The sequence below is a fragment of the Bufo gargarizans genome, chromosome 9 (assembly GCF_014858855.1).
Source record: "Bufo gargarizans isolate SCDJY-AF-19 chromosome 9, ASM1485885v1, whole genome shotgun sequence".
Classification (NCBI taxonomy): Eukaryota; Metazoa; Chordata; class Amphibia; order Anura; family Bufonidae; genus Bufo; species Bufo gargarizans.
In genome coordinates, this window is record NC_058088.1 from 61,294,886 (window position 1) to 61,310,086 (window position 15,201).

Genomic DNA, 15,201 nt, shown 5'->3' on the forward strand with positions numbered 1-15,201 from the left:
ATACAGAATTATACAGGTCCCAGTATGTTTAGCGGGAGCTGTATGAACCCATATGCAATGAGCTCCACCTAATAATGGGCGCAGGCAGCAAATTGTGATAAAATACTAATATATACTCGCCTATTTCATTCCCCTCCACTACCAGGGCGTCATTTTCTTGGCTGCAGAGATGACATACTTGTATCACCTAGACACCGCTGCAGCCAGTCCCTGCACTCAGCAGTAAAAGGGACATGACCGCTGAGACCAGTGATTGGCTACTGCAATGACATGCCCATATACTGCATGTGCCCACTGCAGCTAAACAAACCTGGTGAGGGTATATTATTTTATATCAATTGCTGCCTTGGGTAATATTTTGTTTTTCATTAAGGATCTGTTCACACGTCGTTATTGCACTATAACTGTATCCATAGGGCCCCATTAACCCAATGGATGCCAGAAAAGAGTCCATTATGCGTGTAAGGAAGCATCATCTGATGGGCCCTCCTAAACAGAAGCATATAGTAAAAAAAACAAAAACAATGACAGTGGGATCCTGTGGACCAGGGCCGGACTGGGACAAAAAATAGGCCCGGGCATTTTTGACTGAGCAGCCCAATCACATGACACCCAACAGGCCCCACCCCCTTGCAGTCTAGGGGTGGAGCCAAAACCGGAAGCACAATTGACTTTGTTTTCCGACTTGCATAACAGGAACCAGATGGATCTGTTTTGATTCCCATAGACTTTTATGAGGACGGAGAGCAAACTGAAAGCCTCTTGCAGAGTCTGCACTGTACGAGAGAGAGATAGCAGTGGCTGTGAAGGGAAAAGTTCCAGAGCGCAATGACTGCCCCAGAGCCTTTCTGCTGCCTGACCAACCGTATGCTGCCACAGCGCCAGCCTGCAGGACATCAGAGACGCCTGGGGTCCACATTATAGCACCACTACATTTACTTACTACATTTATAATAAAACAATTTACTTACAAAAGAAGCTATTAAGTTGTCTGCTTTGCCGTCCTCTGCTTGCTTCCACTGATTATTTGCCCTCCTTTCTGTCTCTCCTCGCAGGCGCACTGTTATGGGGGACCTGTGGATGACACACTGTTATGGGCATCAGTGGATGACGCACTGTTATGGGCATCAGTGGATGACGCACTGTTATGGGCATCAGTGGATGATGCACTGTTATGGGCATCAGTGGATGATGCACTGTTATGGGCATCAGTGGATGACACACTGTTATGGGCATCAGTGGATGATGCACTGTTATGGGCATCAGTGGATGACGCACTGTTATGGGCATCAGTGGATGACGCACTGTTATGGGCATCTGTGGATGACGCACTGTTATGGGCATCTGTGGATGACGCACTGTTATGGGCATCTGTGGATGATGCACTGTTATGGGCATCTGTGGATGATGCACTGTTATGGGCATCTGTGGATGATGCACTGTTATGGGCATCAGTGGATGACGCACGGTTATGGGGGCATCAGTGGATGACACACGGTTATGGTGGCATCTGTGGATGACACTGTTATGGGCATCAGTGGATGACGCACTGTTATGGGCATCAGTGGATGACACACGGTTATGGGGGCATCTGTGGATGACACTGTTATGGGCATCAGTGGATGACGCACTGTTATGGGCATCAGTGGATAACGCACTGTTATGGGCATCAGTGGATGATGCACTGTTATCGGCATCAGTGGATGACGCACTGTTATGGGCATCAGTGGATGACGCACTGTTATGGGCATCAGTGGATAATGCACTGTTATGGGCATCAGTGGATAATGCACTGTTATGGGCATCAGTGGATGATGCACTGTTATGGGCATCAGTGGATGACGCACTGTTATGGGGCATCTGTGGATGACGCACTGTTATGGGGGATCTGTGGATGACACTGTTTCTGTGGATGATGCACTGTTATGGGCATCAGTGGATGACGCACTGTTATGGGGGATCTGTGGATGACACTGTTTCTGTGGATGATGCACTGTTATGGGCATCAGTGGATGACGCACTGTTATGGGGCATCTGTGGATGACACTGTTTTTGTGGATGACACTGTTATGGGGACATCTGTGGATGACGCACTGTTATGGGGGATCTGTGGATGACACACTGGTATGGGCATCTGTGTGGATTGTGGAATGATGGAATCTGACACAGATACCGGGGGGGGGGGGCATCTGTGGATGACACTGTTATGGGTGGCCGGGGGGATCTGTGGATGACACACATATATGGCAGCGCAAGCATCTTGTGCTATATAAATGTGTCATCATCCACATATCACATCTCCCCCCCCCCCCATAACAGTGTCCCTCCCTATTGTAAGACGTCTGTTCCTTATGTAAGTGAGCTATTGAGCTTGTAAATAAACTTGTGCAAAGTATATGAGTAGTTAGTAACTAAACTACTCATATACTTTGCAGTTTGCACAAGTTTATTTACAAGCTCAATAGCTCTCTCACTTACATAAAGTTACTATCTAATATAATCTATCACTATCATCACTAACTTACCAAAGCCAGTTGGGCACTAGTACTGGGGCAGGCAGAAGCTGGTGGGCTGGTGCGGTGGTGGCTCCAGTCCAGTCCCGCTCTTCAACATTCAAACTAGGCGGCCGCGTAGCGTAACGTGCCGTCACTCACTACGTCACGTCGCACGCTCCTCCCTCTTTATTAATGAAGGCGGAGCAGGCGCGTGACGTCTGAGTGACGTTACGCTGCCGGCCGCCGGAAGATGGATTCACAGAGGCCGGGCACAGGAGGCGGAGCAGTGGGGGTGGACTCACACAGTGAGTAAGTATGAGTGTGCGGCCGGGGCTGGCAGGAGGCGGAGCACAGGGAGGGGTGTGATTAGGCCATACCGGCACACCCACTCGAGCCCTGAGGCGGCCCGGCCCTGATCAGATTATTAAGATGTGCGGCCGGGGCTGGCAGGAGGCGGAGCACAGACAGACAGGGGTGTGATTAGGCACACCCACTCGAGCCCTGAGGCGGCCCGGCCCACCGGGCAAATGCCCGGTCTGCCCTATGGCCAGTCCGGCCCTGCTGTGGACCATGTATGTATTATGGTCAACAGGGGCGGACTGGGAACTTAAAGTGGCCCTGGAAAAAATACAAAAAGTGGCCCCGTTGTGTAGTTGGGTCCAAAGTGATGGAAGGCAGAGCCAGCTATACCATATTGTGGCACATTATACCACCCCAACAGAGCCAAATACCACAGTCCATCACAAAATACTGCCAGCAGCACAAAGTTCATCCCCAAATATTTCCCATGAGGAAGGCCCTGGGCATTGGCCCACCGGGAAATTTCCCTGTAAGGTCTATGGCCAATCCACCCCTACTGGTGAGGAGCAAAGATCCTGACGCTGCTGTCTATAGATGGGTGCCTCTTCATGTTGGAGACTCTGGCTTGGCTAAAATCTCTAGTCAAGTTGGACTTTGACTTACAGGGTCGCTATCTATAGGTGGCTTTAGAGAGACCGTTAAAAAAGAATGGGGGGATTGAGTTTTGGCAACACCAACCCCCCACCCTCCACCCGACTTGTCCGGACCTGTAAAGGGAAGATTACTTTCCTGCTTCCCTGCGATGCAGAACGGAGCTACCTCAGTCAACATCCGGTAAGACATTGCTGCAGCCAATCTCTGTGATTGGCTGCGACGACGTCAAACCAGATGTTTACATCAAGGGATCCCAGAGGAGCATCGCAGACCTAGGGGAGAAGGAGCGAGGAGCCAACGCAGGGAAGTGATGTTTCCTTTACAGGTCCGCCCAAGAGGGGGAGATTTGCCAAATCCGCCCCCTCTCTCCCACCCATTCTCGAACAAATCCTTTATTGTGGCTTCAGCTTTATTAGCAATGTGTATTTTTTCGGGGGGTATTTTATTGTGATGAAAATGACGCAATCTGCTTGTAGACAAAGAGGTAGGTTCACATGGAGGATTTTGGGGACGGGTTTCAGCACGGATTTGGTGCTGAAAACTGGGCCCAATCTCTACTGAAACCACCTCCCATTGTTTTCAGTGGGAGATTGCGCCACAGTTCATGCGACCGAGGCCTTCTCTTCAAACAGCTGATCGGCAGGGGTGCCAGGGTCGGACCCCCACCGTTCTGATATTGATGACCTATCCTAAGGACAACCCCTTTAACAGGTTTAACAGTAGGACTGGAGGGAATGGGTTAGGTTGAGAATTTGCCATGGGGGGGGGGAGGAATGTTTCAATTTTTACCTCAGGCAGAAGAAAGGCTAGGTGCACCCCTCCCCCTTGCAACAAAGCACTGAGGGATGAGGGATGAGGGGGGGGCCCAAGCTGAACTCTTGCACCAGGACCTATGAGCCTTTAGCTACACCCCTGGCTGTAGCCAAATCTGCCTTAAAACCTCCTTCAAAAAACTCAGTGTGAACCTACTGTTAGGGTTAAAAAATGAGCTTCATACAGTGTGAAAAGCCTCCATACGCTGTGTATAGCCTGTGGCACCCCCTAGTGGTGAGTGCTGGAATTTAATGAGCTTCTCTCAGACCTGTTTTTGCAAATGTTTGGTATGTCGAGGTTCAGCATTCATAGGGAATGAATTGGACAAAACAGGAACACACCCAAGGGTTTGGGAGCTGCCGAGCGCAAGCCATGCGCCTACTCACATATACAGTACACACAGAGAGCAGAGACCAGCAATGCGTGGATGTATCTCGAGATGGACTCATTTATATTAGATAAACCTTGTGAATTATGTAAATGATAGACCTGTCCTGCTGAGGTGATCTGAGGTAAATATGGCACGTGTGACCAGAATGGTTATATGAGAAAGGTCTGGACGGGTGCTTATTATATATTACTTGTTGGAGCCCTTCAATATGGCTGGATTTTCAGCCTATGTTTGGTCCGTACATTCAGGCTCGGAATGGCCCGCTGGGGAGGCGGTTGATTCCTCGGTGGGCCCCCAGTCTCTTAGTCGTAACCTAATGAGACTATCCTTCCTGGGCTTTAGGCCTCATGCACACGACCGTTGTGTGTTTTGCGGTCCGAAAATTGCGGATCCGCAAAACACGGTCCGCAATTTGAAGAACGGCACGGACAGCCTTTAATATACCTGCCTATTCTTGTCTGCAAAGCGCGGACAAGAATAGGACAGGTTATATATTTTTTGCGGACCACGGAACAGAGCCATGGAGGAGGACAGCACACCGAGTGCTGTCCGCATCTTTTGCAGCCCCATTGAAGTGAATTAGTCCGCATCCAAGCCGCCAAAACTGCGGATCGGATGCGGACCAAAACAACGGCCGTGTGCATGAGGCTTTAAAGGAAGGATAGTCTCATTAGGTTACAACTAGTGTTGAGCGAACTTCTGTTTTAAGTTCGGCGTCTAAAGTTTGGCTTCCGGTTAGCGGAGAATCCCGATATGGATTCCGAATACCGTTGTGGTCCGTGGTAGCGGAATCAATAATGGCCGATTATTGATTCCGCTACCATGGACCACAACGGAATTCGGAATCCATATCGGGATTCTCCGCTAACCGGAAGCCGAACTTTAGACGCCGAACTTAAAACAGAAGTTCGCTCAACACTAGTTACAACTAAGAACAGGACCCCTTTTTTCAGGATCAGTGGGTGTTCCAGCAGTCAGACCCCAGCAATCTGATATTTATCACCTCTCCTGTAGGTAGGCAATAGGTCATTATGGAAGGACAACGGTAGAGCATGTGCAATCTGAGGAGGTTACGATTTGGTAAGTTTTATGCCAGACATTAATGCTTAAAGGGGTTAAAGGGTCTGTCTCACGTCAGTAAATGGCATTTATCATGCAGTTAATACAAGGCACTTACTAATGTATTGTGATACTCCATATTGCCTCCTTTCCATCACATTACACACAGCACGTATCTGTGGTTATTACCGCCGTGTAATCCAGCAGTGGTGGCCGTGCTTACACACTACAGGGAAAGGCTGGAAGTGCGCATAGGCCAATACCTTTACCTATAGTGTGCAAGCACGGGCACCGCTGCTGGATTACACGGTAATGACCCCTTTAACCACTTTAGACCTCATGCACGCGAACGTGTGCAACCCGTGGCCGTGCTGCGGAGCGCAAATTGCGGGCCGCAATGCACGAACACTGACCGTGGGGCAGCCGCAGCGGATCACGGACCCATTCACTTTAATGGGGCCACGATCCACCCGTTCCGCAATAGGACATGTTCTATCGTTTTGCAGAACGGCCATGCGGACATACAGACACAGAATGCACACAGAGTCATATTTTATTTTTATTTTTTTGCTGCCCAATTGAAGTGAAGGGAACGGTACGGACATGGAAAAAAAATACGTTTATGTGCAGGAGCCCTAAGGTGGGCCCCCAGAATCAGTTACACTGTATGTCTGCCCCCCCCAGAAAAAAATTATAAAAAAAATAGAGCATGTCCTACTATTGTCCATTTTGAGGACAAGAATCTGCATTTCTAACAAAGGGAGGGATGTGTTGATCCGCAAAATGCTGAATGCACATGTCCGGTATCTGGGTTTTGTGTATCTGCAATTTGCGGACCGCAAAACAGATGCGTTAAAGGAGCAGAGCAACTGAAATAATGGAAGTGCCAGATAGGGCACAAAACTCACCTGAACGGAGCTCAACAGACTCCATAGACTACAATGGAGTCCGTTCATTTTATTTTTTTTTCCAGACAAAAATGTCCTGCATGCAGGACTTTTTCATCTGGTCTTTTTAACAGAATCTGTGTCGGGAGCCCTGAACAGAGCCTCTGAGGCCTCATATGCACACGAACGTATTTTCTTTCCGTGTCCGTTCCATTTTGTTTTGCGGACCATATGCGGAACCATTCACTTCAATGGGTCCGCAAAAAAAACTGAAGTTACTCCGTGTGCATTTTGTTTCCGTATGTCCGTATTTCCGTTCCGCAAAAAAGTAGAACATGTCCTGTTATTGTCTGGACAAGGATAGGACTGTTCTATGAAGGGCCAGCTGTTCTGTTCCACAAAATTCAGAATGCACATAGATGTCATCCGTTTTTTTTTTGCGGATCCATTTTTGGCGGACCTGCAAAATACATACGGTCGTGTGTGAAAGGCCTAACGCAGATGTGAATTCGCCCTAAGGCCTCATGCATGCGGCCGTTGCCTGGCCGTGCCCGTATTGCAGTCTACAATATGTGGCCACCGGCCATGTGCTTACCGCATCACGGATGTGGACCCATTCACTCGCGGAAGCACTGCAGAGTGCTTCCATGGGGTTTCTGTCCATGCCTCCGCACTGCAAAAAAATTAGAACAATTTATTTTTATCAATATTTTTGCGGTGCGGATGGATCATGGACCCAATGGGTCTGCATCTGTCTGCGGAAACCGCATGGATATTGCTCGTGCATTGGGGACCGCAAATTGTGGTTCGCAATACACGAAACGTTTTGGGAATTTTGTAGGAAACAAGAGAAAATGGAGGAAATCCACCCAGACCCCCATGCACGTAAATGTGAAACAGGAGTGGCGCCCTCGCTTTTCATGAATCCAGACCAGAAAATCTGCCTAAGGGCTCATGCACACGACCATATGCATTTTGTGGTCCGCAAAACACGGATCAGCACGTTTTTCTTGCGGATCCATTGTAAAATATCCTTGTCTGCAAAATGGAAAAGAATAGGATATGTTCTATCTTTTTATGGAGCGGACATGAGGACATACGGAAACGGAATGCACACGGAGTAACTTCCGTTTTTTGCGGACCCATTAAAGCGAATGCTTCCTGCATACTGGGTGCAAAAAACAAGGAACGGGCAAGGGGACAAATTACGGTCAGTGTGCATGAGCCCTAATTGTGTATCGATCAAAAAGCAGGGATGCATGGCTGCAGATCTGACATTCGCAGATGAATAAACCTAGTTCGGACCTTTATGCAGACTGTAATGATCAGTGTATTGTATTTTACCCAGCTTTCCCAGAAACAGATATTACTATGAAATGGCAGAATAGAATTCTTAGCAACTTCACACTTCATACGCAAGCGCATGGAGCCTGCACGGCAGTACATGGAAATCGTATGGCTCCTTCGTACAGAACTGCGCAGCCTCCACGCTCTGCTGCACGGGTTCCTTTGGGTGCAATCCGTATGGAGATATTCTCCCCCAGAAGCAACGCTTTCACATACCACAGTACATATCACATCTAATGGAGCATGCCACAGTCTTTGTCTGTCAGATTCCACAAGGGTCTCATACACTCCTATGAAAACCCCATTACAGCTCTGTACAAAAGTAAGTCATAACACGACTGTGTGCATGATTACTTTCAACCTCAATGTGACTTCTAGATTTTAAAGGGGAAAACGCGTTCTGAAGCGATTCAGTATTTACAAGGACAATCTGTACCTCCAAGTGGAGGATACTCATTTAGAGGAGGAGGTGGGGGGAAGGTATACACGGACGGACTTCTGTCTTCTAATAGGCTCTGGCTGTTGCAAAGACCCTGCACCAGCGCCTCTTGGCTGAAGATGCACCGAACATTAGAGACACATGGATCCCATATGATGGAACAAGCTGTAGTAATGAAGTCTGAAATATCCTTGTTAGCTTATAGAATTAATCATATCATGTACAGCGAAAACCCTGCAGTAAAAAGCAGATACGTTGCGAGAAGGTAGCGGAGATACTACAGCCCTGGAGGTGAGAGGCCTGCACTAGACTCATGATTCAGGACTGCACGGCACCCATGTGCATGGACTTGCTGCACAGAGAAGAGACCTTTGCACCCAGTGCACCTGTTCAGAAAGTCAGCCGTCCGCATGCCCAGCAAACAGGCCCAGAATGCCCCTGGACACGTCTATATGTTACACAGCATCCAAATCTATGCACACTACAGTCACACGATCGTATGTGTTTTGCGGTCCACAAATTACGGATTTGCAAAAAAAAACACACAAAAAAACAGATGATGTCTATATGGCTTCCGTTTTTTTTTGCAGATCCATTGTAACAATGCCTATCCTCGTCCGCAAAACGGACAAGAATAGGACATGTTCTATTTTTTATTTTTTTGCGGGGCTACGGAACGGACATACAGATGCGGATAGCACACGGTGTGCTGTCCGCATTTTTGCGGACCTATTGAAATGAATGGGTCTGCATCCTATCTGCAAAAAAAATAAATGGAACGGACATGGAAACAAAATACGTTCGTGTGAATATAGCCTAAGGGCTCATGCATTGGTCGGCCGTTCCGTGCATTTGGGGACCGCAATTTGCGGTTCCCAATGCACAGGCAACATCGGTGCGGATTCCACAGACGGATCCAGACCCATCCATGAATGCACAATTTTTTTTTTTTGCGGTGCGGAGGCATGGAGAGAAACCCCACAGAAGCACTCCGTAGTGGTTCAGTGGGGTTCTGTGCCTCCGTTTCGCACCAGACCTTACGGATTGGGGACCTATTCAAGTGAATAGGTCCGTATCCGTGATGCGGTGCAAAAACGTCCGGGGGCGGCAAACGATTGTGTGCAGGAGCCCTAAGTCTGGGTTCATGTGCAGGTACTGGTGCCGTGGGGATCCATGCCACTACCTCATTAAAATCTATACATTGATTTATACTCTTGCATCAGATTTTTGTCTTTTTCCACTTGTTTTGTTGCAGTCTTCGGCAGTTTTTGTGCATGTTTTTCAAAAAAAAAATATACCAGCTCCAAGGTGGTGTAAAAATGGTGTAATGATGTAATATTCGGATAGTATTCAGATTGTGTCACGTCTTCCCTTCCAATCACTTTATAAAACAATATCACAGATTTAGGCAACATGCACACGAACGTTGTTTGTTTCCATGTCCGTTCCGTTTTTTTGCGGACAGCTACATGCACACGACTGTATGTGTTTTGCGGTCCGCAAATTGCGGATCCGCAAAAAAAAACAGATGACATCTATATGCCATCCGTTTTTTTGGGGGATCCATTGTAACAATGCCTAAAACGGACAAGAATAGGACATGTTCTATTTTTTTTGCTGTGCAGTGAAATCCTGCGCATGCCCAGTACTATCTTCTACTGGAGCTGGAGGGTGCCGGGGATCTTATCCGGCGCAGTCACGGAGAGACAAGATGAAGCTGATGCCAGGAAGATAGTACTGGGCATGCGTGGGATTTCGCCGTGTCGGGAGAAAAAAAAAGCCGCCCAGTGCAGTGAATACTAATGAGCTGGGCGGCACTAGGAGACGGCAGTTGGGGCGTGGCTGGGCACACAACTGAATGAGGGACAGCCCCTTGGGCACAAAGTAAGGTAATTTGCATATTGCTAAAAACACTTTTTATAAGTAACGGAAAGACAGCGAGGGGTGATAATGGTATAGTTTAATTAAGCATATTAAGACCAATAGAAGAATACACTCACCTAAAGAATTATTAGGAACACCATACTAATACAGTGTTGGACCCCCTTTTGCCTTCAGAACTGCCTCAATTCTACGTGGCATTGATTCAACAAGGTGCTGATAGGCATTCTTTAGAAATGTTGGCCCATATTGATAGGATAACATCTTGCAGTTGATGGAGATTTGAGGGATGCACATCCAGGGCACGAAGCTCCCGTTCCACCACATCCCAAAGATGCTCTATTGGGTTTAGATCTGGTGACTGTGGGGCCATTTTAGTACAGTGAACTCATTGTCATGTTCAAGAAACCAATTTGAAATGATTTGAGCTTTGTGACATGGTGCATTATCCTGCTGGAAGTAGCCATCAGAGGGATGGGTACATGGTGGTCATAAAGGGATGGACATGGTCAGAAACAATGCTCAGGTAGCCCGTGGCATTTAAACGATGGCCAATTGGCACTAAGGGGCCTAAAGTGTGCCCAGAAAACATCCCCCACACCATTACACCACCACCACCAGCCTGCACAGTGGTAACAAGGCATGATGGATACATGTTCTCATTCTGTTTACGCCAAATTCGAACTCTACCATTTGAATGTCTCAACAGAAATCGAGACTCATCAGACCAGGCAACATTTTCCAGTCTTCAACAGTCCAATTTTGGTGAGCTTGTGCAAATTGGAGCCTCTTTTTCCTATTTGTAGTGGAGATGAGTGGTACCCGGTGGGGTCTTCTGCTGTTGTAGCCCACCTTTCTTTCCCATTCTGACATTCAGCTTGCAGGTCAGGAGATTGTCTTGACCAGGACCACAACCCTACATGCATTGAAGCAACTGCCATGTGATTGGTTGACTAGATAATCGCATTAATGAGAAATAGAACAGGTGTTCCTAATAATTCTTTAGGTGAGTGTATATGTCACTTTATATGCTCTAACGGCCTGTCAGTGTCCCTTTAAGGCCATTTGTCCACCAGCTGAAGCTCAACAGAAGAGGGGTGTTGCAACAGGACAACGACCCAAAGCATAGAAGTAAATCAACAACAGAATGGATTAAACAGAAGAAAATACGGCTTCTGGAGTGGCCCAGTCAGAGTCCTGACCTCAACCCGATTGAGATGCTGTGGCATGACCTCAAGAAAGCGATTCACACCAGACATCCCAAGAATATTGCTGAACTGAAACAGTTCTGTAAAGAGGAATGGTCAAGAATTACTCCTGACCGTTGTGCGCATCTGATCTGCAACTACAGGAAACGTTTGGTTGAAGCTATTGCTGCCAAAGGAGGTTCAACCAGTTATTAAATCCAAGGGTTCACATACTTTTTCCACCTGCACTGTGAATGTTTACATGGTGTGTTCAATAAAAACATGGTAACATTTAATTCTTTGTGTGTTATTAGAGTAAGCAGACTGTGATTGTCTATTGTTGTGACTTAGATGAAGATCAGATGACATTTTATGACCAATTTGTGCAGAAATCCATATCATTCCAAAGGGTTGTAACTGTATATCGGTATGTTTTTGACAAATGAGAGATAACTTGGAGAACATCCACACAAACACTTGGAGAACATAGAAGATACATGCAGCATGCAGATGTTGTCCTTGGTCAGATACGAACCCTAGTAAACTGTCATAATAACACAGTCACGTAGTTTGTAAGGCTGAAAAAAAGACATCTATCCATCCAGTTCAGCCTGTTCTCCTCTAAAGTTGATCCAGATGAAGGCAAAAAAACTTTATCTTCTGGAAATAAATTCCTTCTCCAAATCTAGTGATCAAAATACCTCCCTGATTAAATGACCCATGTCCAGAAATATAGTAACTTTTAATTGTAATATTATTGTTATGGCAGTGGTGGTGGAACCACTATACCAGTGTATTACTGTACAGCAGCGGCGGCATGAATCGCACGGCGTCATAGCAACCAATAACGCCGTGCGCTCCTGCTGTCAGCAAGAATCCAGCCCGGCATACCACGGACCGCTCTCGGCCGCGGAACACGGCCGTGTGCATTCGGCCTAAGGATGTTATTCCTGGTGACAGACTCCCTTTAAAGGGTTATTTTAGGATAGACATTAATGTTGTATGACTAGGATGAGCCACAAATGTCTAGCATCTATGATAGTTGCTGGTACCAGGGGGCAGCAGCACTAGGAATGTTCTGTGCCATGGCTGGCCTTTTATGCTCTATGGCCAACCATGTGGCCACCAGAAAAAATCCGAGCAGAGCTGATGGGAGAAACTATGGAGCCGAGCTGTAACTAGGACGACTGATGCTTTGTTTTAATGATCAATGGGGGGTTACAGAGACCAGACCGATTGGACATTGGTGGCATATCCTAGGTGTAAATAACCAATGTCTACCTGGAAGCAACCCATTTAAATGAGATGTCTCACAATAAGAACCCCTGACCATATGCCCTATTTAAAAAAGGAGACCAGTTCCAACTCTGGTGGTCCTTGCACATCCCTTCAATACATGGATGGCTCCTGAAGGGGAAATGTATGCTTAGATATCACCACTGATCGCTGCTCCGACTTCTTCTTAAAAAAGGATAGTCTTATTAAAAGATACAAGCTCCATCTAATAAAAGATGAGGGCAACAGCATAATGAGATAAAGCAATTCCCTATATGCAATTTTCACTACACTGAATCTCACCGTTCAATACATTGAGTAATACGATGCTCTTAACTTAGGTCATCCCACCATCTTAAAGCTCAACTTTCTTCAACATCTCCTATGTAAGTGAAATGATGAGGGACAACCACAACTAAAACAGGACCTATCTCAAGGCGTATTTACACGGGCCAACTGGGCAGGCAGTTATCGAGAAGGAACCATTCCTTCCCGAGAATTGCCTGCTCGTCAGGGGAAGTGAGAGTTGCATTTACATGCAGCCCTCACCTCCACTCTATGGGGCAAGCAATGGCTACTGCAGTTGCTCATCCTCATAAAGACTTAGGGGAGCATTTTCTATGCTGAAATACGTCTAAATTAGTTGCGCCACTATCTGTGACTTTGCTCCGTTCACGCCAGGTCTAAAATTGTGGACATGGTGTGGGCGGGGAAGGGGACGAGCCTGTTTTAGGCATAGAAAAAGGTTTAAATGTAAGGCAGCTCAGAAGCAGTCCTACATTTAGAACTGGTGCTGGACGCACCAAAGTTATCGAGAGGCCTGCGCTTCTTCATAACTCCAGCGGATCCGCCGCCAGATATGGGCCTTTATTATGACCGGTGTCTAAAACACTGGTCTTAATAAATGTGCCCCTTAATGTTTCTGAGTAGTAGATCTCAGTTTACACAGAACAATCTGCTGCCCAGAAATGATTTAATGTGCTGCATTAAATACAAATTCATCTGATGAACAAGAATTTTGCTCGTTCACCGGTTGATCGGCGGCACCTTTACACAAGCCAATTATCGGGAACAAGCATTCGGACTAACGTTTGTCGTGGCCTGACTATTATGTGGTGTAACGTCGACATTACTGTGGACCCAGGTGTGGCATAATAATGAGGCCCTACCAATGAGGGTCCAGCAGTTGGTAACCTTATCTAAAACCGACAGAGGAACAGGTTTCCTTTCCTTCTTCGGCGGTCCAAAACCCTTATCATCCTTACTGACCATATGACCAGAGAATTCACCGGTGGTGTAACTAGAAATGACTGGGCCCCGAGGTCTGGCAGGCGCTCCATCCGTTTCCTACAGTATCACTGTATATAATGTCATTGTATAATACTGTAGAAGGGCCCCTGACAATAAAATATTTTAGCCCAAAGCATCCGCTTCTCCTATAGCTATGCGCCTGGGATTCACCATGCAGTAACTGGTGGTATGCCCATCTAATCTCTGTTTCTATGAAGCCTAAGGTACTGGTTACATTGGCCCCACCAGAGGGGCTGTTTCCCAAATATGAGATTACCCAAATGGTGAATTTTATTGGTTGTCAGTGTCACCACTGAGGCTTGGTTTTTGTACTTTTGAAGCTGCCCACCCTCCAACTATTTTCTGTAAATCGACCTATCTAAGCAAAAATGTAAAATTTAGGAGGTGGTGATGTTTCTCTGCGTAACTTTAGACTAGAAAATTCAGAATCAAAGGTGCATATCCATAAAGCAAACATGATTGATAAAAAAGAAAATGGCTGCACACCATTATACATACAAACAATAGAGCTAAGAAATGTGGATCATTCTAAATAAAAGTGGTATAATACCTACTATAAATGAGTCAATAGAAGCTCTTAGCGCACATATCTGATCAAACGTGTGTCGGGCCCATCTACCAGGCGTCAAGGTGGCTTCCGCAGATGGGTCCCTAACACTAATATACTGCCTCTCTTGGACTTACCTAAGCCTACAATATTCAGGGCCGTGTAGGAACCTCTCTGCGTAACTCATCAGGAAATCAGGGTGACAACCTCTATGAGCTGTTCTAGTGCCCATACTGGTTGTCACCTAACTTTCACAAAAATTCTACTTTTTTAACAAAGAGAAGAGAAGAGGACACGTCAAGGACAATTTAGGCAGCAATGTCTTAATATTTTGGTAAATCATCGATCTAATCTTGACAAGACTGCAGAAAATAAAACTCGCTGTTCCCAAACATTCTACAGAACAACGAGCAAGAAAGCTATAATATGTCAAAGAGACATATCCTCTACGCAGAGTAACCACCGTCGGGACTGCACAACTGGTTTGATGACATGTCTATACATTGTAATGCCGTTCTCCTGTCATACTCCATCTCGCCTCCATACTGTAGCTGCCGAGGGAAGCAAGGATTTTTACAATACACAGGATTTATGGTCGTATTGATGGACTGAGCT